The 26,316-nt window shown below is 49.0% G+C and overlaps 23 non-coding genes across 23 annotated transcripts; all 23 read right to left on the reverse strand.

Moving 5' to 3' along the window:
- Positions 1–5,338: 5,338 nt before the first annotated feature.
- Trnas-cga lies at positions 5,339–5,420 on the reverse strand. The gene has a single exon. It is a non-coding gene; the product is annotated as a tRNA-Ser (tRNA).
- A 123-nt stretch (positions 5,421–5,543) lies between these two features.
- Trnak-uuu lies at positions 5,544–5,616 on the reverse strand. Its single transcript has one exon. It is a non-coding gene; the product is annotated as a tRNA-Lys (tRNA).
- A 537-nt stretch (positions 5,617–6,153) lies between these two features.
- Positions 6,154–6,226, reverse strand: Trnaf-gaa. Its single transcript has one exon. It is a non-coding gene; the product is annotated as a tRNA-Phe (tRNA).
- A 590-nt stretch (positions 6,227–6,816) lies between these two features.
- On the reverse strand, positions 6,817–6,898 carry Trnas-uga. The gene has a single exon. It is a non-coding gene; the product is annotated as a tRNA-Ser (tRNA).
- A 657-nt stretch (positions 6,899–7,555) lies between these two features.
- On the reverse strand, positions 7,556–7,637 carry Trnas-cga. The gene has a single exon. It is a non-coding gene; the product is annotated as a tRNA-Ser (tRNA).
- A 123-nt stretch (positions 7,638–7,760) lies between these two features.
- Trnak-uuu lies at positions 7,761–7,833 on the reverse strand. The gene has a single exon. It is a non-coding gene; the product is annotated as a tRNA-Lys (tRNA).
- Positions 7,834–8,370: 537 nt separating this feature from the next.
- Trnaf-gaa lies at positions 8,371–8,443 on the reverse strand. Its single transcript has one exon. It is a non-coding gene; the product is annotated as a tRNA-Phe (tRNA).
- Positions 8,444–9,033: 590 nt separating this feature from the next.
- Trnas-uga lies at positions 9,034–9,115 on the reverse strand. Its single transcript has one exon. It is a non-coding gene; the product is annotated as a tRNA-Ser (tRNA).
- A 7,586-nt stretch (positions 9,116–16,701) lies between these two features.
- On the reverse strand, positions 16,702–16,783 carry Trnas-cga. The gene has a single exon. It is a non-coding gene; the product is annotated as a tRNA-Ser (tRNA).
- Positions 16,784–16,906: 123 nt separating this feature from the next.
- On the reverse strand, positions 16,907–16,979 carry Trnak-uuu. The gene has a single exon. It is a non-coding gene; the product is annotated as a tRNA-Lys (tRNA).
- Positions 16,980–17,516: 537 nt separating this feature from the next.
- On the reverse strand, positions 17,517–17,589 carry Trnaf-gaa. The gene has a single exon. It is a non-coding gene; the product is annotated as a tRNA-Phe (tRNA).
- A 1,273-nt stretch (positions 17,590–18,862) lies between these two features.
- Positions 18,863–18,944, reverse strand: Trnas-cga. Its single transcript has one exon. It is a non-coding gene; the product is annotated as a tRNA-Ser (tRNA).
- A 123-nt stretch (positions 18,945–19,067) lies between these two features.
- Positions 19,068–19,140, reverse strand: Trnak-uuu. Its single transcript has one exon. It is a non-coding gene; the product is annotated as a tRNA-Lys (tRNA).
- Positions 19,141–19,677: 537 nt separating this feature from the next.
- Positions 19,678–19,750, reverse strand: Trnaf-gaa. The gene has a single exon. It is a non-coding gene; the product is annotated as a tRNA-Phe (tRNA).
- A 590-nt stretch (positions 19,751–20,340) lies between these two features.
- On the reverse strand, positions 20,341–20,422 carry Trnas-uga. The gene has a single exon. It is a non-coding gene; the product is annotated as a tRNA-Ser (tRNA).
- Positions 20,423–21,079: 657 nt separating this feature from the next.
- Trnas-cga lies at positions 21,080–21,161 on the reverse strand. Its single transcript has one exon. It is a non-coding gene; the product is annotated as a tRNA-Ser (tRNA).
- Positions 21,162–21,284: 123 nt separating this feature from the next.
- On the reverse strand, positions 21,285–21,357 carry Trnak-uuu. Its single transcript has one exon. It is a non-coding gene; the product is annotated as a tRNA-Lys (tRNA).
- A 537-nt stretch (positions 21,358–21,894) lies between these two features.
- Trnaf-gaa lies at positions 21,895–21,967 on the reverse strand. The gene has a single exon. It is a non-coding gene; the product is annotated as a tRNA-Phe (tRNA).
- A 590-nt stretch (positions 21,968–22,557) lies between these two features.
- On the reverse strand, positions 22,558–22,639 carry Trnas-uga. The gene has a single exon. It is a non-coding gene; the product is annotated as a tRNA-Ser (tRNA).
- A 657-nt stretch (positions 22,640–23,296) lies between these two features.
- Trnas-cga lies at positions 23,297–23,378 on the reverse strand. Its single transcript has one exon. It is a non-coding gene; the product is annotated as a tRNA-Ser (tRNA).
- Positions 23,379–23,501: 123 nt separating this feature from the next.
- On the reverse strand, positions 23,502–23,574 carry Trnak-uuu. The gene has a single exon. It is a non-coding gene; the product is annotated as a tRNA-Lys (tRNA).
- A 537-nt stretch (positions 23,575–24,111) lies between these two features.
- On the reverse strand, positions 24,112–24,184 carry Trnaf-gaa. The gene has a single exon. It is a non-coding gene; the product is annotated as a tRNA-Phe (tRNA).
- A 590-nt stretch (positions 24,185–24,774) lies between these two features.
- Trnas-uga lies at positions 24,775–24,856 on the reverse strand. Its single transcript has one exon. It is a non-coding gene; the product is annotated as a tRNA-Ser (tRNA).
- Between the last annotated feature and the right edge of the window lie 1,460 nt (positions 24,857–26,316).

Genomic DNA, 26,316 nt, shown 5'->3' on the forward strand with positions numbered 1-26,316 from the left:
AAAGAAACCGATGCTCAAGGGTACCCCTTTCGTCACAGTACTCGCACTTAGAGGACGGAATTAGGTGAATAGTCGCCAGTCGGTCGTTGGTTGTCACAGTGCGAGTGATGACCGTATACCACGTGCTTCGCACTTCCGCCGGTAACAACTTGTTGCTGACGTTTTGCCAAACAAGAACCCAGTTGTTGTGGGGACATTGACGGACTAAGTTATTCGGTGGTGACAAACCAATCATCTCACGATACAAAGAGGTGGCAGACCGCGTCCTGCGGTCTCGAGCTAGTGAAACATGATAACTGCGGGACAAGAAAAAATCTCTGAATGCAGCAAGCTTGTAAGGTATCCGCGAGACATTGATCGGTGCACTGTCAGAAAGGGGCTCATGGGCGCGGAAGAGGGCAGCCGTCGTACTGTGGGGGCTATTCTCGACAATGGTGGCAATTCTGTTGACTAGCAGGGCAGAACATTTCTTTCTGACATCTACGAGACCTAGTCCTCCGCGAGACGGAGGCTGGGTACATGTGGCAAGTTTCACCTTGAAAATATGGCCACGCCACAGCAGCCAGTGTGCAGCTTGGCTGATCGTGCGTGCCAACGGAGGTGGGACGTTGAGCACTTGAGCCACATACCACGCTTTAGCCAAAATGTGAACATTGATCAACTCAACACGCTGTAGAAGATGTAATTTCCGGGTGGCGTGACGAACCATGAGACCTTTGACAGTTGTGGAAATACGGCGCCAGTTATGAGCGGCCATCTTTATGGGGCAAGCAAAGAATTGAATGCCGAGCATCATGTGGGAGGCAGCTATGGTGTACCACGAATCGGCAGCATAGTTGCGACAGGCACCTATTGGGAATAGCACTGTTTTATGCGGGTTCAGTTCCGCACCGGTAGCCTGGGCAAAAAGACGGAACACAGGTTTAACTAAAGGGATGTCCTTTTCTTGTCGTATAAAGACGCCGACATCGTCGGCGTACGCAATGCACGACGCCCGTACACCCTCTACATCGATCCCACTGACAGTGCGCCCAATTCGGCGGAGGAGGGGGTCAAGAGCGATAACAAAGAGGGACATAGAGAGGGGACATCCTTGCCGCACAGACCGTGCGATCCTAAAGGGAGCCGAAAGGGTGCCATTTATCAGAATGCGAGAAGACGCTCTCGTTAGGACATTTTCAAGAGCGGAGACAAAGTTCATATGAAAGCCGATGTGACCTAACAAGGCAAAGAGGTAATCGTGGTTAATCCTATCAAAGGCCTTCCTAAAGTCAATCGACAGAATCGCCCCTGGAGTCCGTGTGGCAGCAGTGTGAGCCACGACGTCCCTATACGTGCTCACGGCGGCAAGGATACCCCTCCCTGTCACAGCGCACATCTGGAAAGGGCTAATGATTTTTCGCATCACACTGTGCAGCCTGGTTGCGACGCATTTGCTGAAAAGCTTGTAGTCACTGTTCAACAGCGTGATAGGGCGGAAGTTTTCAACTTTGTCAGCCCCAGCGGTCTTAGGGAGAAGAATGACTATACCCTCTAGGAACTCTGCCGGACACGGAAGGCCACTCAACAATTCATTGGCGACCTTTGTGAGGATAGGTTCTAAGAGATCCCAGAACTCGAGGTAGAATTCTAAAGGAATTCCGTCAGGGCCTGGGGACTTGTGTCGAGCAGACGAACGGAGTGCACCGCTCATGTCCTCCGTCGTGATGGCGGAAAGGAGGGTGTCATTGTCCTCACGTGTAAGCAGGTTCCGCATTTCACCTATGAGGACATGTGCGGCCGCCCTATCGTGGTCGCTACGCTGGAACGCGGCACTAAAATGGGCAAAAATGTGCGCACGAATGTCCCTCTCAGTGGTGAGTCGCTCCCCAGTCTCCAGTCTAAGACACCGAATAAATTTAGTAGCACCCCGTCTCCGCTCTCTTTCGATATGGTGAATAGTCGGTGACTCATCAAACGTCCCTACACAGCGGCTTCTAAGTAAGGAGCCCTGAAAATCTTGGGCCTGCAATTTAAAAATTTGAGCTTTCACAGCCTTTAACTGAAGCATAAATTGCTCATCAACAATATCTGGTAGAGAGACGGCATCTTTTAAAATCTGATAATAAAATTCAGTGGTTCTATGTTTCCACAGCGCAGCTTCGGCGCTAAAACACTTTAAAACAGCACGGATGGACGGTTTGGCCAGGTGAACCCACCAATTGACAACCGAGGCATAGTTAGCCAGCTTTTCGCCGCAGGAAGAGAGCGTATCGTGAATCTGCCGACGCAACGAGGGGGCACGGACATGAGTCACGTTAAACTTCCACACCCGAGATCGACGTAACTGGTGGAGTTGCGGCGCGCGAAGGTCACAGAAGAAGGCGCAGTGATCGGAAAAACAGACAGGGGCAACGTCAGCACTGATTAGGTGATCTGCTATGCAGGTCGACACATAGAACCTATCAAGTCTACTAGCCCCATTTCGATAGAAATACGTAAAAGCTTGCTGTTGAGGATAGAGGACACGCCACACATCCGCTAACTGGAAGCTTGCAATCAGACGATCAAGGTCAACGCACTTATGAGCCGTAGGAAACTGATCACTGTCCGCGACCACGCAATTAAAATCGCCCCCCAACACGACGGGCAGCGTCGGGCTACCAATCAAGGTGGGTACATCTTCAATGAAAAATCTCGCTCTCGCCCTCTTGAAACTAGTGCCAGACGGAGCGTAAATGTTAACTAGTTGCAGGCCTCCGATAACGCACGAGATCCCCCTGCCGGTCGGTAGTCGTTGGACGCGCGTGGGCGCTACTGCAGACTTATATAAAATAGCGGTACCACACCGAGCTTCCGGGTCGACATTATAAATGGCGGAATACCCCGTTAAAACATCAAGGCACACAACGCTCACTTCCTGCAGAAAAATAAAATCAAACCGACAATGTTGGATAAAATTTGCCAAGACTTGCAATTTCTGAGGAGCCGCAATACAGTTGATATTTAACGTGGCTATTTTAACCATGTGGCTACAGGACGCATGGGTGTAGGGCACACAGATAAATTTTTTGAAAGGGAGTCACCGGCAAGGTGCAGGCGCACCGGAGACGGAAAGCAGGGTACCGTGGCAGTTACATGTCTTCATCGTCCGCCCAGGAGAGCGGCGTAGGATTGGTCGTGTCTCCGTCCGACAGACTGCCGCCGGTAGGGTCACCCGACGCGGTTTTCCTGGACGCGCGAGTCTGCGAATTGCGCTGTTTACGAGATTCCGTGTCAGTACTAATCTTTTTCGAAGGGGGCGAAATTTCCCGGCCGCCGGTACCCTTTCCTAGCATACCCTTAAGTTTCCGACTTTGTTCTCGCACACGTTTTTCTCGTTGCGTGGCAAAGTCAGTATCCTGCAACTTGGTCTTTACGTTCCGTACGGAGGCAACAGAGTGCTGTTCTACATCCATAACCAAGTTCTCCACTTGAGGCGGAGAAAGGTGCAAGGTATTCGCTGGAGCAGTCACGTGACTGGGGGATGGGTTGGAGTCCGCGACCTTGTCAGGAGTGGCAGTAAGTGCACAATCCCCAGCAGGGATGTCCGACACAACAGGCACTGAAGTAGCAGCATCACGTGGGGAGGACGTTGGACACTGTAGAACCGGTGAGGCAGGCGCGGTGTCGCAAACGGCGACAGTAATAGCACCTGATTCCGGAATGCTCTGAACACGTTCATTATCAAGTGAAGTCACAGAAGTCGTCTCCTGCAACGGAGCAGAACGGTTGGTCGGACGACATTCAGTGCTAACGTCAGGGACATTGTCAACAACAGGCGTATGTGGAACAACAGGTACACTAGGAAGAATAGACATACCCGCTACAACCGGTTCACGAACTAACGAGTCAGCCGGTGGCGGAGAACCTCTAAGAAGGGCACCTGCGTAACTACCTGAGTTTTCTAGGGGCAACTGCACAGGGCGCCGACGGGGACAAGAATTCCGCATATGTTCAGTAGAATGACAGAGAGAACACGTTGGAGGTTGGCCGGTGTAGGAGATGAAAGCCCTATGGCCGCCTATGATAACGAATGACGGAATGTGTTTCTTTAAGTCCATCCGCACAGTACGGACGCCGTTATCACATTGATAAACATACGCGGACGACCAATAATCTTTAGTGACAGCAAAGATAGTCCCATATAAACTTAATGCACGGCGAATTTCATCCAAGGGCACTTCAAAGGGCAGATGGAAAACCTTCACATTTCGTACACCATAACCGGCATGTAGAACCTGCACGTCACTAATAGTCCCATCAGCATGTTTAAACTTCCGAACCCCGCCATTGACGGCCACCAAACGCTCACATAGTTCACTATCAAGGAGTTTCAAAAACACGGAATTAACAATAAAATCTAAATGAACACCGTCAAGCAAAGCTGGGTCTATTTGCAATTCCGATCGGATCCAATGATGTATTTCAAAAGCCGTGGGACGCGGAAATTCGCGATCAAACAACAACTGAATAGTATTAGACCGGTTGTACGACACCATTTTCCACAATAAATCCTTGAAAAACTTACAAAAAGAGAAGAAACACGCTGAGTATAGACACCAGGCCGCTGCAAACCACGACGGCCAACGATGTAAACACAGCTGCAAGCGGAGCTCGCGACGGGCACGTCCGCTCGCCGCAACCACTCGGCCACGACTGCCGGTGGCGGAAGCGACTCCCGACAAGTGAAACCGCCATCTTCAGAAGCAATCTGATGGCACAAAACGGCGTGGCCTCACTCTTTTCTCTAGGGTTTCCATTAGCCGCTACGAAAGTGTAGTCATTTTTGCCCAGACAGGGACTTGAACCCAGGACCCTAACGCTCTACCGACTCAGCTATGCGGGCCCACGCACGAGCATTATCGTACAGCTGCGTGGTGTGCGAGTGATTCGCATGTCGTAATTACTGGCTTATGGCTCCAATGACGACTTCACCGACTTCCCACTGACGCACCGCTGACGCTAGTTTTCTGGCGCCTTAAAACGATGGACATACCTCCAAGCAGCTGCGAGATCTTAAGAAAAGAAACGCTGCACCACTGCTTTTGCCGCACTCGAATGATTGAAATTGCGATTCTTAAAAAGAATCTGAAATGTTCGCTCTCTCCATCACTTTCGAGCACATCTGTGCTGCAGTACCAGCGTCAGTGTGAGGTGAACCGATAGCCACAGTAAGCAGCGGTCGTCGCGAAAACTCAGTATTCTTAAAACGGAAATTTTCGTCTTGTTGAGAATGGCGTCACTGGTTTGCACCCGCATTCGCCCACGCATGTCACATGTGTGCGAAAATGTTTGCTCCTCTTTACGCAAAATCGCACGCAGCCGGTAGGATTCGAACCTACGCTCCCACAGGGAATCTGATTTCGAGTCGGACGCCTTAACCACTCGGCCACGACTGCCGTTAGCGCGGTGCAACTGCTACCGTTTAAAGCACTGTGGTGTCAGAAAACGGCGTAGCTGCATTATTTTCCGTAACGTTTCCAGCGCTACCAGACGAATCGCTACCAAAGTATTAAAATCTCCACCTGGACAGGGACTTGAACCCTGGACCCTTAGCTTAAACGCCTAACGCTCTACCGACTGAGCTATCCGGGCACACGACGCTGTGAAACCTCCCACGATGCACAACTATACATTGACTCATGTCCTTTACTGTTGTGCAATCGCTGTATGGGGCTGTTACTAATAAAACGTCGCCTAAATGCTGTCTACAAACTTATCGCGCTAAGCTCGTAACACACTATCGAAGACTGCTGGCACATGATGCAACAACAAATTGCACCAGTTGTTACGTCTCATACGTTGGAGCAGAGAATTTACGTGTTTTGTCGACACTCACTGGGCAATTGGAAAATTCACAAGCATTTCGAATGCAATGTTTCCCACGTTTTCGCTCATTTCACGGTTCCGTTGAAGACGTTCTTCACCACCTGACACAGAAAAAGGAATGCAGTCGGTAGGATATTTTTAATCCTTTTGCTTCTAAGGGAGTTAGTTGTCTAGTGAGTTCCTCTTACGGCATGCACTAGGCAACCAGAACAGCTACAGGAGAGAGTCATTTTTGTTGTCAGCGGTAGTTGCATTATCACAAACGCAGAGTAATTCCATTGGCGTCGCATCAAAATGAATACCTGCCGAAACCCGGGATCGAACCAGGGACCTTTAGATCTTCAGTCTAACGCTCTCCCAACTGAGCTATTTCGGCTGACGTTCAAGGCGGCCATTTGCATGTGTTCGTTCACGTCTGCCTCGTTGCCAGTTTCACAGTCACCTTCGTCTGATAAGACACAGGGGCGCTGAAAGGCGAGCAGGCGATGCAGTGAAGTTCCACACACATTTCTTCTGCTTCCGTCATCGTAACAAGCAAACATGTCGACTCGATTCGTGTAATATTGACTTCGCTGACGCTAGCAAACCCGTGCTATATCGATGCCAGGGGCAACTCGTGTGCAGAGAACGAGACACGAGAAGGAGTGAGCCTCTCCACCGTATGAGAGGCAGTATCTAGCAGATACGCACGGTAAAACATTCCACCTGCGTTAGCTCATAAATTGCTACACGTCATCGTCTGCAAGCTAAAATGGACACATCTGCACTGCCCAGTGAGGCGACACTTGTACTAACACCTGGTGGACGGCTGTGAGACGCGGAGATGAGCTGCGGCTTCTGGGCGCGACTGTAACGCTGCGCCCTGGATCAAATAACACTGCACATTGCTGGTGACCCACGTGTTTAGTAGTGACGCAACTGCTAGGATGCAGCTGAACGTCCGCCTTTTGAGAGCGAGAAAATTTTCGCAGCCGGCAGGACTCGAACCTACGCTCCCAGAGGGAATCTGATTTCAAGTCAGACGCCTTAACCACTCGGCCACGACTGCCGGTGGCGGAAGCGACTCCCGACAAGTGAAACCGCCATCTTCAGAAGCAATCTGATGGCACAAAACGGCGTGGCCTCACTCTTTTCTCTAGGGTTTCCATTAGCCGCTACGAAAGTGTAGTCATTTTTGCCCAGACAGGGACTTGAACCCAGGACCCTAACGCTCTACCGACTCAGCTATGCGGGCCCACGCACGAGCATTATCGTACAGCTGCGTGGTGTGCGAGTGATTCGCATGTCGTAATTACTGGCTTATGGCTCCAATGACGACTTCACCGACTTCCCACTGACGCACCGCTGACGCTAGTTTTCTGGCGCCTTAAAACGATGGACATACCTCCAAGCAGCTGCGAGATCTTAAGAAAAGAAACGCTGCACCACTGCTTTTGCCGCACTCGAATGATTGAAATTGCGATTCTTAAAAAGAATCTGAAATGTTCGCTCTCTCCATCACTTTCGAGCACATCTGTGCTGCAGTACCAGCGTCAGTGTGAGGTGAACCGATAGCCACAGTAAGCAGCGGTCGTCGCGAAAACTCAGTATTCTTAAAACGGAAATTTTCGTCTTGTTGAGAATGGCGTCACTGGTTTGCACCCGCATTCGCCCACGCATGTCACATGTGTGCGAAAATGTTTGCTCCTCTTTACGCAAAATCGCACGCAGCCGGTAGGATTCGAACCTACGCTCCCACAGGGAATCTGATTTCGAGTCGGACGCCTTAACCACTCGGCCACGACTGCCGTTAGCGCGGTGCAACTGCTACCGTTTAAAGCACTGTGGTGTCAGAAAACGGCGTAGCTGCATTATTTTCCGTAACGTTTCCAGCGCTACCAGACGAATCGCTACCAAAGTATTAAAATCTCCACCTGGACAGGGACTTGAACCCTGGACCCTTAGCTTAAACGCCTAACGCTCTACCGACTGAGCTATCCGGGCACACGACGCTGTGAAACCTCCCACGATGCACAACTATACATTGACTCATGTCCTTTACTGTTGTGCAATCGCTGTATGGGGCTGTTACTAATAAAACGTCGCCTAAATGCTGTCTACAAACTTATCGCGCTAAGCTCGTAACACACTATCGAAGACTGCTGGCACATGATGCAACAACAAATTGCACCAGTTGTTACGTCTCATACGTTGGAGCAGAGAATTTACGTGTTTTGTCGACACTCACTGGGCAATTGGAAAATTCACAAGCATTTCGAATGCAATGTTTCCCACGTTTTCGCTCATTTCACGGTTCCGTTGAAGACGTTCTTCACCACCTGACACAGAAAAAGGAATGCAGTCGGTAGGATATTTTTAATCCTTTTGCTTCTAAGGGAGTTAGTTGTCTAGTGAGTTCCTCTTACGGCATGCACTAGGCAACCAGAACAGCTACAGGAGAGAGTCATTTTTGTTGTCAGCGGTAGTTGCATTATCACAAACGCAGAGTAATTCCATTGGCGTCGCATCAAAATGAATACCTGCCGAAACCCGGGATCGAACCAGGGACCTTTAGATCTTCAGTCTAACGCTCTCCCAACTGAGCTATTTCGGCTGACGTTCAAGGCGGCCATTTGCATGTGTTCGTTCACGTCTGCCTCGTTGCCAGTTTCACAGTCACCTTCGTCTGATAAGACACAGGGGCGCTGAAAGGCGAGCAGGCGATGCAGTGAAGTTCCACACACATTTCTTCTGCTTCCGTCATCGTAACAAGCAAACATGTCGACTCGATTCGTGTAATATTGACTTCGCTGACGCTAGCAAACCCGTGCTATATCGATGCCAGGGGCAACTCGTGTGCAGAGAACGAGACACGAGAAGGAGTGAGCCTCTCCACCGTATGAGAGGCAGTATCTAGCAGATACGCACGGTAAAACATTCCACCTGCGTTAGCTCATAAATTGCTACACGTCATCGTCTGCAAGCTAAAATGGACACATCTGCACTGCCCAGTGAGGCGACACTTGTACTAACACCTGGTGGACGGCTGTGAGACGCGGAGATGAGCTGCGGCTTCTGGGCGCGACTGTAACGCTGCGCCCTGGATCAAATAACACTGCACATTGCTGGTGACCCACGTGTTTAGTAGTGACGCAACTGCTAGGATGCAGCTGAACGTCCGCCTTTTGAGAGCGAGAAAATTTTCGCAGCCGGCAGGACTCGAACCTACGCTCCCAGAGGGAATCTGATTTCAAGTCAGACGCCTTAACCACTCGGCCACGACTGCCGGTGGCGGAAGCGACTCCCGACAAGTGAAACCGCCATCTTCAGAAGCAATCTGATGGCACAAAACGGCGTGGCCTCACTCTTTTCTCTAGGGTTTCCATTAGCCGCTACGAAAGTGTAGTCATTTTTGCCCAGACAGGGACTTGAACCCAGGACCCTAACGCTCTACCGACTCAGCTATGCGGGCCCACGCACGAGCATTATCGTACAGCTGCGTGGTGTGCGAGTGATTCGCATGTCGTAATTACTGGCTTATGGCTCCAATGGCGACTTCACCGACTTCCCACTGACGCACCGCTGACGCTAGTTTTCTGGCGCCTTAAAACGATGGACATACCTCCAAGCAGCTGCGAGATCTTAAGAAAAGAAACGCTGCACCACTGCTTTTGCCGCACTCGAATGATTGAAATTGCGATTCTTAAAAAGAATCTGAAATGTTCGCTCTCTCCATCACTTTCGAGCACATCTGTGCTGCAGTACCAGCGTCAGTGTGAGGTGAACCGATAGCCACAGTAAGCAGCGGTCGTCGCGAAAACTCAGTATTCTTAAAACGGAAATTTTCGTCTTGTTGAGAATGGCGTCACTGGTTTGCACCCGCATTCGCCCACGCATGTCACATGTGTGCGAAAATGTTTGCTCCTCTTTACGCAAAATCGCACGCAGCCGGTAGGATTTTTTTTTTTTTTTTTTTTTTTTGAGAAAATTTTCGCAGTCGGCAGGACTTTTTTTTTTTTTTTTTTTTTTTTTTTTTTTTTTTTTTTTTTTCCTTCTTCTTAAACAAAAAAATAAAAAAAAAAAAAAAGAGACGCAGTCGGTAGGACTTTTTTTTTCTGTTGTTTTTTTTTTTTTTTTTTTTTTTTTTTTTTTTTTTTTTTTTTTTTTTTTTTTTTTTTTTTTTTTTAAATGGATGCAACGAGAGCAACAGGCAGGCAGAGGCAAAGAGGGCAGGGGTCGAATGTCCCGAGGCCTGGCCACAATGTCTCCCCCAGACCCGTCACTCAGTCGCCTCCTGAGTTAGCGTAGGGAACTGGTTATGTGTTGTTTTTATTTTTAGTTTATTTTTATTTTTATTTTTTTTTTTTTTTTGTTTTTTTGTTTTTGGCGACTGAAGTGGATTTATTTGAAATTTTTACTTGTAAATTGTTTTAAATATTCGTTTGTTTGTTTTTGATTTATTATTTGCCGACTGGCGTGGTAAAGAGTGGGGAACTTAACATGGTAGCTCATTGGCTGGGGAAAGAGGAAAGAAATAATTGGAGCCATAAAGGAAACGAAATCATCGCCCCAAAACTATAGAAAGGCAGCGTTTCCTGCTGGAAGAGAACGACAAGGAGTGCAGTGGGAAAAGAAAAAGAAAACACGAAGAACTTAGAAGCCCGCAACTCTGCCGGGACATGAAATTAAGTAACGAACCTGAGAGAAAAATGAACAAATTCTATTTCCCCATAACGGAAAAAAGAAAATGAAAGGGCACATAATTTGGCAACTACAAACAAAACACCTCTCTTGGAAAGGAATGTGAAAGGAGTGGAAGATTTTGAGTGTGCTGTCTTCACGTAAAGAAGCGAGCAAATTGGCAACATAGAACTTTAAAGCAAGCGATCCCCGTAGGAAAGAAGAAAGCGAAAGACATATTGAAAGAAAGGAAGACTAAGCTCTCGAAAGGGAGTAAAAAAGCACACTCTAAATAAAACGAAAGTGCGTTCCAATCGCAAAGAAAGGAAAAAGGAAAGTTATGAAAACAGTCAAAGGAAAGGAAGAAAGAAAATAATGCTGTATTCCATTATTTGTCATTTCAATGTGTTTCTAGTTTGTTCTTCAGTTTTCTGTTGCTGAGTTCTTTCGTAACGTCAACACGCTATTACTTCTGTTCACATTGCAGAACCATGATCGACGTCGTCATTAAGAGTGGAAAACAGTCGGTGCCAGATTGAAGACTTTCCGAAATTGCTGTTCAATGGGGATTTGCAGAAAGCGCTGAAAGCATCTCTGATACGAGGCAGTCCTCCGGAGCGTTTCATGGCGCTCCCACAGATAAAACAAGTAGTCGACTGGATCAATTATATTCTTGGCAAATATAGCGTAGGTGGTATGCCCTAAAATCCACATTGTAGCATTTCGCTTAGATTGCGGAAAGGGTTTAATGTCGGGGATGACAGCCGTTAGCGGCGAAAAAGACCGCTTGTCAGTCCTGTTAATGAGTGCGAGCATGTCGCAGGAAATAGCCCACACATCTCGTGTGGTTCTGCAAAGAAACCGATGCTCAAGGGTACCCCTTTCGTCACAGTACTCGCACTTCGAGGACGGAATTAGGTGAATAGTCGCCAGTCGGTCGTTGGTTGTCACAGTGCGAGTGATGACCGTATACCACGTGCTTCGCACTTCCGCCGGTAACAATTTGTTGCTGACGTTTTGCCAAACAAGAACCCAGTTGTTGTGGGGACATTGACGGACTAAGTTATTCGGTGGTGACAAACCAATCATCTCACGATACAAAGAGGTGGCAGACCGCGTCCTGCGGTCTCGAGCTAGTGAAACATGATAACTGCGGGACAAGAAAAAATCTCTGAATGCAGCAAGCTTGTAAGGTATCCGCGAGACATTGATCGGTGCACTGTCAGAAAGGGGCTCATGGGCGCGGAAGAGGGCAGCCGTCGTACTGTGGGGGCTATTCTCGACAATGGTGGCAATTCTGTTGACTAGCAGGGCAGAACATTTCTTTCTGACATCTACGAGACCTAGTCCTCCGCGAGACGGAGGCTGGGTACATGTGGCAAGTTTCACCTTGAAAATATGGCCACGCCACAGCAGCCAGTGTGCAGCTTGGCTGATCGTGCGTGCCAACGGAGGTGGGACGTTGAGCACTTGAGCCACATACCACGCTTTAGCCAAAATGTGAACATTGATCAACTCAACACGCTGTAGAAGATGTAATTTCCGGGTGGCGTGACGAACCATGAGACCTTTGACAGTTGTGGAAATACGGCGCCAGTTATGAGCGGCCATCTTTATGGGGCAAGCAAAGAATTGAATGCCGAGCATCATGTGGGAGGCAGCTATGGTGTACCACGAATCGGCAGCATAGTTGCGACAGGCACCTATTGGGAGTAGCACTGTTTTATGCGGGTTCAGTTCCGCACCGGTAGCCTGGGCAAAAAGACGGAACACAGGTTTAACTAAAGGGATGTCCTTTTCTTGTCGTATAAAGACGCCGACATCGTCGGCGTACGCAATGCACGACGCCCGTACACCCTCTACATCGATCCCACTGACAGTGCGCCCAATTCGGCGGAGGAGGGGGTCAAGAGCGATAACAAAGAGGGACATAGAGAGGGGACATCCTTGCCGCACAGACCGTGCGATCCTAAAGGGAGCCGAAAGGGTGCCATTTATCAGAATGCGAGAAGACGCTCTCGTTAGGACATTTTCAAGAGCGGAGACAAAGGTCATATGAAAGCCGATGTGACCTAACAAGGCAAAGAGGTAATCGTGGTTAATCCTATCAAAAGCCTTCCTAAAGTCAATCGACAGAATCGCCCCTGGAGTCCGTGTGGCAGCAGTGTGAGCCACGACGTCCCTATACGTGCTCACGGCGGCAAGGAGACCCCTCCCTGTCACAGCGCACATCTGGAAAGGGCTAATGATTTTTCGCATCACAGTGTGCAGCCTGGTTGCGACGCATTTGCTGAAAAGCTTGTAGTCACTGTTCAACAGCGTGATAGGGCGGAAGTTTTCAACTTTGTCAGCCCCAGCGGTCTTAGGGAGAAGAATGACTATACCCTCTAGGAACTCTGCCGGACACGGAAGGCCACTCAACAATTCATTTGCGACCTTTGTGAGGATAGGTTCTAAGAGATCCCAGAACTCGAGGTAGAATTCTAAAGGAATGCCGTCAGGGCCTGGGGACTTGTGTCGAGCAGACGAACGGAGTGCATCGCTCATGTCCTCCGTCGTGATGGCGGAAAGGAGGGTGTCATTGTCCTCACGTGTAAGCAGGTTCCGCATGTCACCTATGAGGACATGTGCGGCCGCCCTATCGTGGTCGCTACGCTGGAACGCGGCACTAAAATGGGCAAAAATGTGCGCACGAATGTCCCTCTCAGTGGTGAGGCGCTCCCCAGTCTCCAGTCTAAGACACCGAATAAATTTAGTAGCACCCCGTCTCCGCTCTCTTTCGATATGGTGAATAGTCGGTGACTCATCAAACGTCCCTACACAGCGGCTTCTAAGTAAGGAGCCCTGAAAATCTTGGGCTTGCAATTTAAAAATTTGAGCTTTCACAGCCTTTAACTGAAGCATAAATTGCTCATCAACAATATCTGGTAGAGAGACGGCATCTTTTAAAATCTGATAATAAAATTCAGTGGTTCTATGTTTCCACAGCGCAGCTTCGGCGCTAAAACACTTTAAAACAGCACGGATGGACGGTTTGGCCAGGTGAACCCACCAATTGACAACCGAGGCATAGTTAGCCAGCTTTTCGCCGCAGGAAGAGAGCGTATCGTGAATCTGCCGACGCAACGAGGGGGCACGGACATGGGTCACGTTAAACTTCCACACCCGAGATCGACGTAACTGGTGGAGTTGCGGCGCGCGAAGGTCACAGAAGAAGGCGCAGTGATCGGAAAAACAGACAGGGGCAACGTCAGCACTGATTAGGTGATCTGCTATGCAGGTCGACACATAGAACCTATCAAGTCTACTAGCCCCATTTCGATAGAAATACGTAAAAACTTGCTGTTGAGGATAGAGAACACGCCACACATCCGCTAACTGGAAGCTTGCAATCAGACGATCAAGGTCAACGCACTTATGAGCCGTAGGAAACTGATCACTGTCCGCGACCACGCAATTAAAATCGCCCCCCAACACGACGGGCAGCGTCGGGCTACCAATCAAGGTGGGTACATCTTCAATGAAAAATCTCGCTCTCGCCCTCTTGAAACTAGTGCCAGACGGAGCGTAAATGTTAACCAGTTGCAGGCCTCCGATAACGCACGAGATCCCCCTGCCGGTCGGTAGTCGTTGGACGCGCGTGGGCTCTACTGCAGACTTATATAAAATAGCGGTACCACACCGAGCTTCCGGGTCGACATTATAAATGGCGGAATACCCCGTTAAAACATCAAAGCACACAACGCTCACTTCCTGCAGAAAAATAAAATCAAACCGACAATGCTGGATAAAATTTGCCAAGACTTGCAATTTCTGAGGAGCTGCAATACAGTTGATATTTAACGTGGCTATTTTAACCATGTGGCTACAGGACGCATGGGTGTAGGGCACACAGAAAAATTTTTTGAAAGGGAGTCACCGGCAAAGTGCAGGCGCACCGGAGACGGAAAGCAGGGTACCGTGGCAGTTACATGTCTTCATCGTCCGCCCAGGAGAGCGGCGTAGGATTGGTCGTGTCTCCGTCCGACAGACTGCCGCCGGTAGGGTCACCCGACGCGGTTTTCCTGGACGCGCGAGTCTGCGAATTGCGCTGTTTACGAGATTCCGTGTCAGTACTAATCTTTTTCGAAGGGGGCGAAATTTCCCGGCCGCCGGTACCCTTTCCTAGCATACCCTTAAGTTTCCGACTTTGTTCTCGCACACGTTTTTCTCGTTGCGTGGCAAAGTCAGTATCCTGCAACTTGGTCTTTACGTTCCGTACGGAGGCAACAGAGTGCTGTTCTACATCCATAACCAAGTTCTCCGCGTGAGGCGGAGAAAGGTGCAAGGTAGTCTCTGGAGCAGTAATGTTACCGGGGGATGGGTTGGAGTCCGCGACCTTGTCAGGAGTGGCAGTAAGTGCACAGTCCCCAGCAGGGATGTCCGACACAACAGGCACTGAAGTAGCAGCATCACGTGGGGAGGACGTTGGACACTGTAGAACCGGTGAGGCAGGCGCGGTGTCGCAAACGGCGACAGTAATAGCACCTGATTCCGGAATGCTCTGAACACGTTCATTATCAAGTGAAGTCACAGAAGTCGTCTCCTGCAACGGAGCAGAACGGTTGGTCGGACGACAGTCAGTGCTAACGTCAGGGACATTGTCAACAACAGGTGTATGTGGAACAACAGGTACACTAGGAGGAATAGACACACCCGCTACAACAGGTTCACGAACTAACGAGTCAGCCGGTGGCGGAGAACCTCTAAGAAGGGCACCTGCGTAACTACCTGAGTTTTCTAGGGGCAACTGCACAGGGCGCCGACGGGGACAAGAATTCCGCATATGTTCAGTAGAATGACAGAGAGAACACGTTGGAGGTTGGCCGGTGTAGGAGATGAAAGCCCTATGGCCGCCTATGATAACGAAGGACGGAATGTGTTTCTTTAAGTCCATCCGCACAGTACGGACGCCGTTATCACATTGATAAACATACGCGGACGACCAATAATCTTTAGTAACAGCAAAGATAGTCCCATATAAACTTAATGCACGGCGAATTTCATCCAAGGGCACTTCAAAAGGCAGATGGAAAACCTTCACATTTCGTACACCATAACCGGCATGTAGAACCTGCACGTCACTAATAGTCCCATCAGCATGTTTAAACTTCCGAACCCCGCCATTGACGGCCACCAAACGCTCACATAGTTCACTATCAAGGAGTTTCAAGAACACGGAATTAACAATAAAATCTAAATGAACACCGTCAAGCAAAGCTGGGTCTATTTGCAATTCCGATCGGATCCAATGATGTATTTCAAAAGCCGTGGGACGCGGAAATTCGCGATCAAACAACAACTGAATAGTATTAGACCGGTTGTACGACACCATTTTCCACAATATATCCTTGAAAAACTTACAAAAAGAGAAGAAACACGCTGAGTATAGACACCAGGCCGCTGCAAACCACGACGGCCAACGATGTAAACACAGCTGCTAGCGGAGCTCGCGACGGGCACGTCCGCTCGCCGCAACCACTCGGCCACGACTGCCGGTGGCGGAAGCGACTCCCGACAAGTGAAACCGCCATCTTCAGAAGCAATCTGATGGCACAAAACGGCGTGGCCTCACTCTTTTCTCTAGGGTTTCCATTAGCCGCTACGAAAGTGTAGTCATTTTCGCCCAGACAGGGACTTGAACCCAGGACCCTAACGCTCTACCGACTCAGCTATGCGGGCCCACGCACGAGCATTATCGTACAGCTGCGTGGTGTGCGAGTGATTCGCATGTCGTAATTACTGGCTTATGGCTCCAATGGCGACTTCACCGACTTCCCACTGACGCACCGCTGACGCTAGTTTTCTGGCGCCTTAAAACGATGGACATACCTCCAAGCAGCTGCGAGATCTTAAGAAAAGAAACGCTGCACCACTGCTTTTGCCGCACTCGAATGATTGAAATTGCGATTCTTAAAAAGAATCTGAAATGTTCGCTCTCTCCATCACTTTCGAGCACATCTGTGCTGCAGTACCAGCGTCAGTGTGAGGTGAACCGATAGCCACAGTAAGCAGCGGTCGTCGCGAAAACTCAGTATTCTTAAAACGGAAATTTTCGTCTTGTTGAGAATGGCGTCACTGGTTTGCACCCGCATTCGCCCACGCATGTCACATGTGTGCGAAAATGTTTGCTCCTCTTTACGCAAAATCGCACGCAGCCGGTAGGATTCGAACCTACGCTCCCACAGGGAATCTGATTTCGAGTCGGACGCCTTAACCACTCGGCCACGACTGCCGTTAGCGCGGTGCAACTGCTACCGTTTAAAGCACTGTGGTGTCAGAAAACGGCGTAGCTGCATTATTTTCCGTAACGTTTCCAGCGCTACCAGACGAATCGCTACCAAAGTATTAAAATCTCCACCTGGACAGGGACTTGAACCCTGGACCCTTAGCTTAAACGCCTAACGCTCTACCGACTGAGCTATCCGGGCACACGACGCTGTGAAACCTCCCACGATGCACAACTATACATTGACTCATGTCCTTTACTGTTGTGCAATCGCTGTATGGGGCTGTTACTAATAAAACGTCGCCTAAATGCTGTCTACAAACTTATCGCGCTAAGCTCGTAACACACTATCGAAGACTGCTGGCACATGATGCAACAACAAATTGCACCAGTTGTTACGTCTCATACGTTGGAGCAGAGAATTTACGTGTTTTGTCGACACTCACTGGGCAATTGGAAAATTCACAAGCATTTCGAATGCAATGTTTCCCACGTTTTCGCTCATTTCACGGTTCCGTTGAAGACGTTCTTCACCACCTGACACAGAAAAAGGAATGCAGTCGGTAGGATATTTTTAATCCTTTTGCTTCTAAGGGAGTTAGTTGTCTAGTGAGTTCCTCTTACGGCATGCACTAGGCAACCAGAACAGCTACAGGAGAGAGTCATTTTTGTTGTCAGCGGTAGTTGCATTATCACAAACGCAGAGTAATTCCATTGGCGTCGCATCAAAATGAATACCTGCCGAAACCCGGGATCGAACCAGGGACCTTTAGATCTTCAGTCTAACGCTCTCCCAACTGAGCTATTTCGGCTGACGTTCAAGGCGGCCATTTGCATGTGTTCGTTCACGTCTGCCTCGTTGCCAGTTTCACAGTCACCTTCGTCTGATAAGACACAGGGGCGCTGAAAGGCGAGCAGGCGATGCAGTGAAGTTCCACACACATTTCTTCTGCTTCTGTCATCGTAACAAGCAAACATGTCGACTCGATTCGTGTAATATTGACTTCGCTGACGCTAGCAAACCCGTGCTATATCGATGCCAGGGGCAACTCGTGTGCAGAGAACGAGACACGAGAAGGAGTGAGCCTCTCCACCGTATGAGAGGCAGTATCTAGCAGATACGCACGGTAAAACATTCCACCTGCGTTAGCTCATAAATTGCTACACGTCATCGTCTGCAAGCTAAAATGGACACATCTGCACTGCCCAGTGAGGCGACACTTGTACTAACACCTGGTGGACGGCTGTGAGACGCGGAGATGAGCTGCGGCTTCTGGGCGCGACTGTAACGCTGCGCCCTGGATCAAATAACACTGCACATTGCTGGTGACCCACGTGTTTAGTAGTGACGCAACTGCTAGGATGCAGCTGAACGTCCGCCTTTTGAGAGCGAGAAAATTTTCGCAGCCGGCAGGACTTTTTTTTTTTATTTTTTTTTTTTTTTTTTTTTTTTTTTTTTTTTTTTTTTTTTTTTTTTTTTTTTTTGCACAAAACGGCGTGGCCTCACTCTTTTCTCTAGGGTTTCCATTAGCCGCTACGAAAGTGTAGTCATTTTTGCCCAGACAGGGACTTGAACCCAGGACCCTAACGCTCTACCGACTCAGCTATGCGGGCCCACGCACGAGCATTATCGTACAGCTGCGTGGTGTGCGAGTGATTCGCATGTCGTAATTACTGGCTTATGGCTCCAATGGCGACTTCACCGACTTCCCACTGACGCACCGCTGACGCTAGTTTTCTGGCGCCTTAAAACGATGGACATACCTCCAAGCAGCTGCGAGATCTTAAGAAAAGAAACGCTGCACCACTGCTTTTGCCGCACTCGAATGATTGAAATTGCGATTCTTAAAAAGAATCTGAAATGTTCGCTCTCTCCATCACTTTCGAGCACATCTGTGCTGCAGTACCAGCGTCAGTGTGAGGTGAACCGATAGCCACAGTAAGCAGCGGTCGTCGCGAAAACTCAGTATTCTTAAAACGGAAATTTTCGTCTTGTTGAGAATGGCGTCACTGGTTTGCACCCGCATTCGCCCACGCATGTCACATGTGTGCGAAAATGTTTGCTCCTCTTTACGCAAAATCGCACGCAGCCGGTAGGATTCGAACCTACGCTCCCACAGGGAATCTGATTTCGAGTCGGACGCCTTAACCACTCGGCCACGACTGCCGTTAGCGCGGTGCAACTGCTACCGTTTAAAGCACTGTGGTGTCAGAAAACGGCGTAGCTGCATTATTTTCCGTAACGTTTCCAGCGCTACCAGACGAATCGCTACCAAAGTATTAAAATCTCCACCTGGACAGGGACTTGAACCCTGGACCCTTAGCTTAAACGCCTAACGCTCTACCGACTGAGCTATCCGGGCACACGACGCTGTGAAACCTCCCACGATGCACAACTATACATTGACTCATGTCCTTTACTGTTGTGCAATCGCTGTATGGGGCTGTTACTAATAAAACGTCGCCTAAATGCTGTCTACAAACTTATCGCGCTAAGCTCGTAACACACTATCGAAGACTGCTGGCACATGATGCAACAACAAATTGCACCAGTTGTTACGTCTCATACGTTGGAGCAGAGAATTTACGTGTTTTGTCGACACTCACTGGGCAATTGGAAAATTCACAAGCATTTCGAATGCAATGTTTCCCACGTTTTCGCTCATTTCACGGTTCCGTTGAAGACGTTCTTCACCACCTGACACAGAAAAAGGAATGCAGTCGGTAGGATATTTTTAATCCTTTTGCTTCTAAGGGAGTTAGTTGTCTAGTGAGTTCCTCTTACGGCATGCACTAGGCAACCAGAACAGCTACAGGAGAGAGTCATTTTTGTTGTCAGCGGTAGTTGCATTATCACAAACGCAGAGTAATTCCATTGGCGTCGCATCAAAATGAATACCTGCCGAAACCCGGGATCGAACCAGGGACCTTTAGATCTTCAGTCTAACGCTCTCCCAACTGAGCTATTTCGGCTGACGTTCAAGGCGGCCATTTGCATGTGTTCGTTCACGTCTGCCTCGTTGCCAGTTTCACAGTCACCTTCGTCTGATAAGACACAGGGGCGCTGAAAGGCGAGCAGGCGATGCAGTGAAGTTCCACACACATTTCTTCTGCTTCTGTCATCGTAACAAGCAAACATGTCGACTCGATTCGTGTAATATTGACTTCGCTGACGCTAGCAAACCCGTGCTATATCGATGCCAGGGGCAACTCGTGTGCAGAGAACGAGACACGAGAAGGAGTGAGCCTCTCCACCGTATGAGAGGCAGTATCTAGCAGATACGCACGGTAAAACATTCCACCTGCGTTAGCTCATAAATTGCTACACGTCATCGTCTGCAAGCTAAAATGGACACATCTGCACTGCCCAGTGAGGCGACACTTGTACTAACACCTGGTGGACGGCTGTGAGACGCGGAGATGAGCTGCGGCTTCTGGGCGCGACTGTAACGCTGCGCCCTGGATCAAATAACACTGCACATTGCTGGTGACCCACGTGTTTAGTAGTGACGCAACTGCTAGGATGCAGCTGAACGTCCGCCTTTTGAGAGCGAGAAAATTTTCGCAGCCGGCAGGACTCGAACCTACGCTCCCAGAGGGAATCTGATTTCAAGTCAGACGCCTTAACCACTCGGCCACGACTGCCGGTGGCGGAAGCGACTCCCGACAAGTGAAACCGCCATCTTCAGAAGCAATCTGATGGCACAAAACGGCGTGGCCTCACTCTTTTCTCTAGGGTTTCCATTAGCCGCTACGAAAGTGTAGTCATTTTTGCCCAGACAGGGACTTGAACCCAGGACCCTAACGCTCTACCGACTCAGCTATGCGGGCCCACGCACGAGCATTATCGTACAGCTGCGTGGTGTGCGAGTGATTCGCATGTCGTAATTACTGGCTTATGGCTCCAATGGCGACTTCACCGACTTCCCACTGACGCACCGCTGACGCTAGTTTTCTGGCGCCTTAAAACGATGGACATACCTCCAAGCAGCTGCGAGATCTTAAGAAAAGAAACGCTGCACCACTGCTTTTGCCGCACTCGAATGATTGAAATTGCGATTCTTAAAAAGAATCTGAAATGTTCGCTCTCTCCATCACTTTCGAGCACATCTGTGCTGCAGTACCAGCGTCAGTGTGAGGTGAACCGATAGCCACAGTAAGCAGCGGTCGTCGCGAAAACTCAGTATTCTTAAAACGGAAATTTTCGTCTTGTTGAGAATGGCGTCACTGGTTTGCACCCGCATTCGCCCACGCATGTCACATGTGTGCGAAAATGTTTGCTCCTCTTTACGCAAAATCGCACGCAGCCGGTAGGATTCGAACCTACGCTCCCACAGGGAATCTGATTTCGAGTCGGACGCCTTAACCACTCGGCCACGACTGCCGTTAGCGCGGTGCAACTGCTACCGTTTAAAGCACTGTGGTGTCAGAAAACGGCGTAGCTGCATTATTTTCCGTAACGTTTCCAGCGCTACCAGACGAATCGCTACCAAAGTATTAAAATCTCCACCTGGACAGGGACTTGAACCCTGGACCCTTAGCTTAAACGCCTAACGCTCTACCGACTGAGCTATCCGGGCACACGACGCTGTGAAACCTCCCACGATGCACAACTATACATTGACTCATGTCCTTTACTGTTGTGCAATCGCTGTATGGGGCTGTTACTAATAAAACGTCGCCTAAATGCTGTCTACAAACTTATCGCGCTAAGCTCGTAACACACTATCGAAGACTGCTGGCACATGATGCAACAACAAATTGCACCAGTTGTTACGTCTCATACGTTGGAGCAGAGAATTTACGTGTTTTGTCGACACTCACTGGGCAATTGGAAAATTCACAAGCATTTCGAATGCAATGTTTCCCACGTTTTCGCTCATTTCACGGTTCCGTTGAAGACGTTCTTCACCACCTGACACAGAAAAAGGAATGCAGTCGGTAGGATATTTTTAATCCTTTTGCTTCTAAGGGAGTTAGTTGTCTAGTGAGTTCCTCTTACGGCATGCACTAGGCAACCAGAACAGCTACAGGAGAGAGTCATTTTTGTTGTCAGCGGTAGTTGCATTATCACAAACGCAGAGTAATTCCATTGGCGTCGCATCAAAATGAATACCTGCCGAAACCCGGGATCGAACCAGGGACCTTTAGATCTTCAGTCTAACGCTCTCCCAACTGAGCTATTTCGGCTGACGTTCAAGGCGGCCATTTGCATGTGTTCGTTCACGTCTGCCTCGTTGCCAGTTTCACAGTCACCTTCGTCTGATAAGACACAGGGGCGCTGAAAGGCGAGCAGGCGATGCAGTGAAGTTCCACACACATTTCTTCTGCTTCTGTCATCGTAACAAGCAAACATGTCGACTCGATTCGTGTAATATTGACTTCGCTGACGCTAGCAAACCCGTGCTATATCGATGCCAGGGGCAACTCGTGTGCAGAGAACGAGACACGAGAAGGAGTGAGCCTCTCCACCGTATGAGAGGCAGTATCTAGCAGATACGCACGGTAAAACATTCCACCTGCGTTAGCTCATAAATTGCTACACGTCATCGTCTGCAAGCTAAAATGGACACATCTGCACTGCCCAGTGAGGCGACACTTGTACTAACACCTGGTGGACGGCTGTGAGACGCGGAGATGAGCTGCGGCTTCTGGGCGCGACTGTAACGCTGCGCCCTGGATCAAATAACACTGCACATTGCTGGTGACCCACGTGTTTAGTAGTGACGCAACTGCTAGGATGCAGCTGAACGTCCGCCTTTTGAGAGCGAGAAAATTTTCGCAGCCGGCAGGACTCGAACCTACGCTCCCAGAGGGAATCTGATTTCAAGTCAGACGCCTTAACCACTCGGCCACGACTGCCGGTGGCGGAAGCGACTCCCGACAAGTGAAACCGCCATCTTCAGAAGCAATCTGATGGCACAAAACGGCGTGGCCTCACTCTTTTCTCTAGGGTTTCCATTAGCCGCTACGAAAGTGTAGTCATTTTTGCCCAGACAGGGACTTGAACCCAGGACCCTAACGCTCTACCGACTCAGCTATGCGGGCCCACGCACGAGCATTATCGTACAGCTGCGTGGTGTGCGAGTGATTCGCATGTCGTAATTACTGGCTTATGGCTCCAATGGCGACTTCACCGACTTCCCACTGACGCACCGCTGACGCTAGTTTTCTGGCGCCTTAAAACGATGGACATACCTCCAAGCAGCTGCGAGATCTTAAGAAAAGAAACGCTGCACCACTGCTTTTGCCGCACTCGAATGATTGAAATTGCGATTCTTAAAAAGAATCTGAAATGTTCGCTCTCTCCATCACTTTCGAGCACATCTGTGCTGCAGTACCAGCGTCAGTGTGAGGTGAACCGATAGCCACAGTAAGCAGCGGTCGTCGCGAAAACTCAGTATTCTTAAAACGGAAATTTTCGTCTTGTTGAGAATGGCGTCACTGGTTTGCACCCGCATTCGCCCACGCATGTCACATGTGTGCGAAAATGTTTGCTCCTCTTTACGCAAAATCGCACGCAGCCGGTAGGATTCGAACCTACGCTCCCACAGGGAATCTGATTTCGAGTCGGACGCCTTAACCACTCGGCCACGACTGCCGTTAGCGCGGTGCAACTGCTACCGTTTAAAGCACTGTGGTGTCAGAAAACGGCGTAGCTGCATTATTTTCCGTAACGTTTCCAGCGCTACCAGACGAATCGCTACCAAAGTATTAAAATCTCCACCTGGACAGGGACTTGAACCCTGGACCCTTAGCTTAAACGCCTAACGCTCTACCGACTGAGCTATCCGGGCACACGACGCTGTGAAACCTCCCACGATGCACAACTATACATTGACTCATGTCCTTTACTGTTGTGCAATCGCTGTATGGGGCTGTTACTAATAAAACGTCGCCTAAATGCTGTCTACAAACTTATCGCGCTAAGCTCGTAACACACTATCGAAGACTGCTGGCACATGATGCAACAACAAATTGCACCAGTTGTTACGTCTCATACGTTGGAGCAGAGAATTTACGTGTTTTGTCGACACTCACTGGGCAATTGGAAAATTCACAAGCATTTCGAATGCAATGTTTCCCACGTTTTCGCTCATTTCACGGTTCCGTTGAAGACGTTCTTCACCACCTGACACAGAAAAAGGAATGCAGTCGGTAGGATATTTTTAATCCTTTTGCTTCTAAGGGAGTTAGTTGTCTAGTGAGTTCCTCTTACGGCATGCACTAGGCAACCAGAACAGCTACAGGAGAGAGTCATTTTTGTTGTCAGCGGTAGTTGCATTATCACAAACGCAGAGTAATTCCATTGGCGTCGCATCAAAATGAATACCTGCCGAAACCCGGGATCGAACCAGGGACCTTTAGATCTTCAGTCTAACGCTCTCCCAACTGAGCTATTTCGGCTGACGTTCAAGGCGGCCATTTGCATGTGTTCGTTCACGTCTGCCTCGTTGCCAGTTTCACAGTCACCTTCGTCTGATAAGACACAGGGGCGCTGAAAGGCGAGCAGGCGATGCAGTGAAGTTCCACACACATTTCTTCTGCTTCCGTCATCGTAACAAGCAAACATGTCGACTCGATTCGTGTAATATTGACTTCGCTGACGCTAGCAAACCCGTGCTATATCGATGCCAGGGGCAACTCGTGTGCAGAGAACGAGACACGAGAAGGAGTGAGCCTCTCCACCGTATGAGAGGCAGTATCTAGCAGATACGCACGGTAAAACATTCCACCTGCGTTAGCTCATAAATTGCTACACGTCATCGTCTGCAAGCTAAAATGGACACATCTGCACTGCCCAGTGAGGCGACACTTGTACTAACACCTGGTGGACGGCTGTGAGACGCGGAGATGAGCTGCGGCTTCTGGGCGCGACTGTAACGCTGCGCCCTGGATCAAATAACACTGCACATTGCTGGTGACCCACGTGTTTAGTAGTGACGCAACTGCTAGGATGCAGCTGAACGTCCGCCTTTTGAGAGCGAGAAAATTTTCGCAGCCGGCAGGACTCGAACCTACGCTCCCAGAGGGAATCTGATTTCAAGTCAGACGCCTTAACCACTCGGCCACGACTGCCGGTGGCGGAAGCGACTCCCGACAAGTGAAACCGCCATCTTCAGAAGCAATCTGATGGCACAAAACGGCGTGGCCTCACTCTTTTCTCTAGGGTTTCCATTAGCCGCTACGAAAGTGTAGTCATTTTTGCCCAGACAGGGACTTGAACCCAGGACCCTAACGCTCTACCGACTCAGCTATGCGGGCCCACGCACGAGCATTATCGTACAGCTGCGTGGTGTGCGAGTGATTCGCATGTCGTAATTACTGGCTTATGGCTCCAATGGCGACTTCACCGACTTCCCACTGACGCACCGCTGACGCTAGTTTTCTGGCGCCTTAAAACGATGGACATACCTCCAAGCAGCTGCGAGATCTTAAGAAAAGAAACGCTGCACCACTGCTTTTGCCGCACTCGAATGATTGAAATTGCGATTCTTAAAAAGAATCTGAAATGTTCGCTCTCTCCATCACTTTCGAGCACATCTGTGCTGCAGTACCAGCGTCAGTGTGAGGTGAACCGATAGCCACAGTAAGCAGCGGTCGTCGCGAAAACTCAGTATTCTTAAAACGGAAATTTTCGTCTTGTTGAGAATGGCGTCACTGGTTTGCACCCGCATTCGCCCACGCATGTCACATGTGTGCGAAAATGTTTGCTCCTCTTTACGCAAAATCGCACGCAGCCGGTAGGATTCGAACCTACGCTCCCACAGGGAATCTGATTTCGAGTCGGACGCCTTAACCACTTTTTTTTTTTTTTTTTTTTTTTTTTTTTTTTTTTTTTTATTTTTTTTTTTTTTCTTTTTGGGTCTCCTTCCTCCCCTTCAACCCATCCTTTACGCTCGCCAAGTGTTGCCTTCTCGGCCCGGCTTCTCCGCCTTTAAGAATGAATGTAACTTGATGATGTGGAAACGCGCTTCTTGTGAACGACGAACGAAGTATGCCCCTTCTGTTGCCTTTGTTTGCAACATGGCTTGAATAAAAATAAATGTAAATTCCATTGAGAAGGCAGTCTCATAATTGTTGTGGTTATGGAACTGCATCTGTAAATTTCGTTCTCCGTGCGTGGAAAAACGGAAAGAAGAAAACTCATTATGGCTGATAAGTATAATTTCCTTTTTCAGAACGTAATGAAGTAAAACAGGCTTCTTCTGCTTGATTTTACACTTAATTAACATAAATGTGTCTTCTTGTGAAAAGAAAAGGAAAGAAAAACAGAAACTAAATAAATGGCGTATACCAGTTTCATCACTGTGTTTCTCCGAAACCAAAGTAATAGATACACATAGGCTTAATTGGTCTATACTGATGATCTTCTCTGACTACTTTCTGTTGGAAATCCTCCTCCTGCTACGTGTAGAACAAACTTTAACCAAAAATCATTCGTCTAATATACGAAATGCTTGAATGTGCAATGTAAATTACGCATTTCTAATGGTTACAGGATTGTTTTAGTTAAAAAGTTTGCGTAATTTTCTTTG

This window comes from Schistocerca piceifrons, unplaced genomic scaffold, assembly GCF_021461385.2.
Source record: "Schistocerca piceifrons isolate TAMUIC-IGC-003096 unplaced genomic scaffold, iqSchPice1.1 HiC_scaffold_542, whole genome shotgun sequence".
Classification (NCBI taxonomy): domain Eukaryota; kingdom Metazoa; phylum Arthropoda; class Insecta; order Orthoptera; family Acrididae; genus Schistocerca; species Schistocerca piceifrons.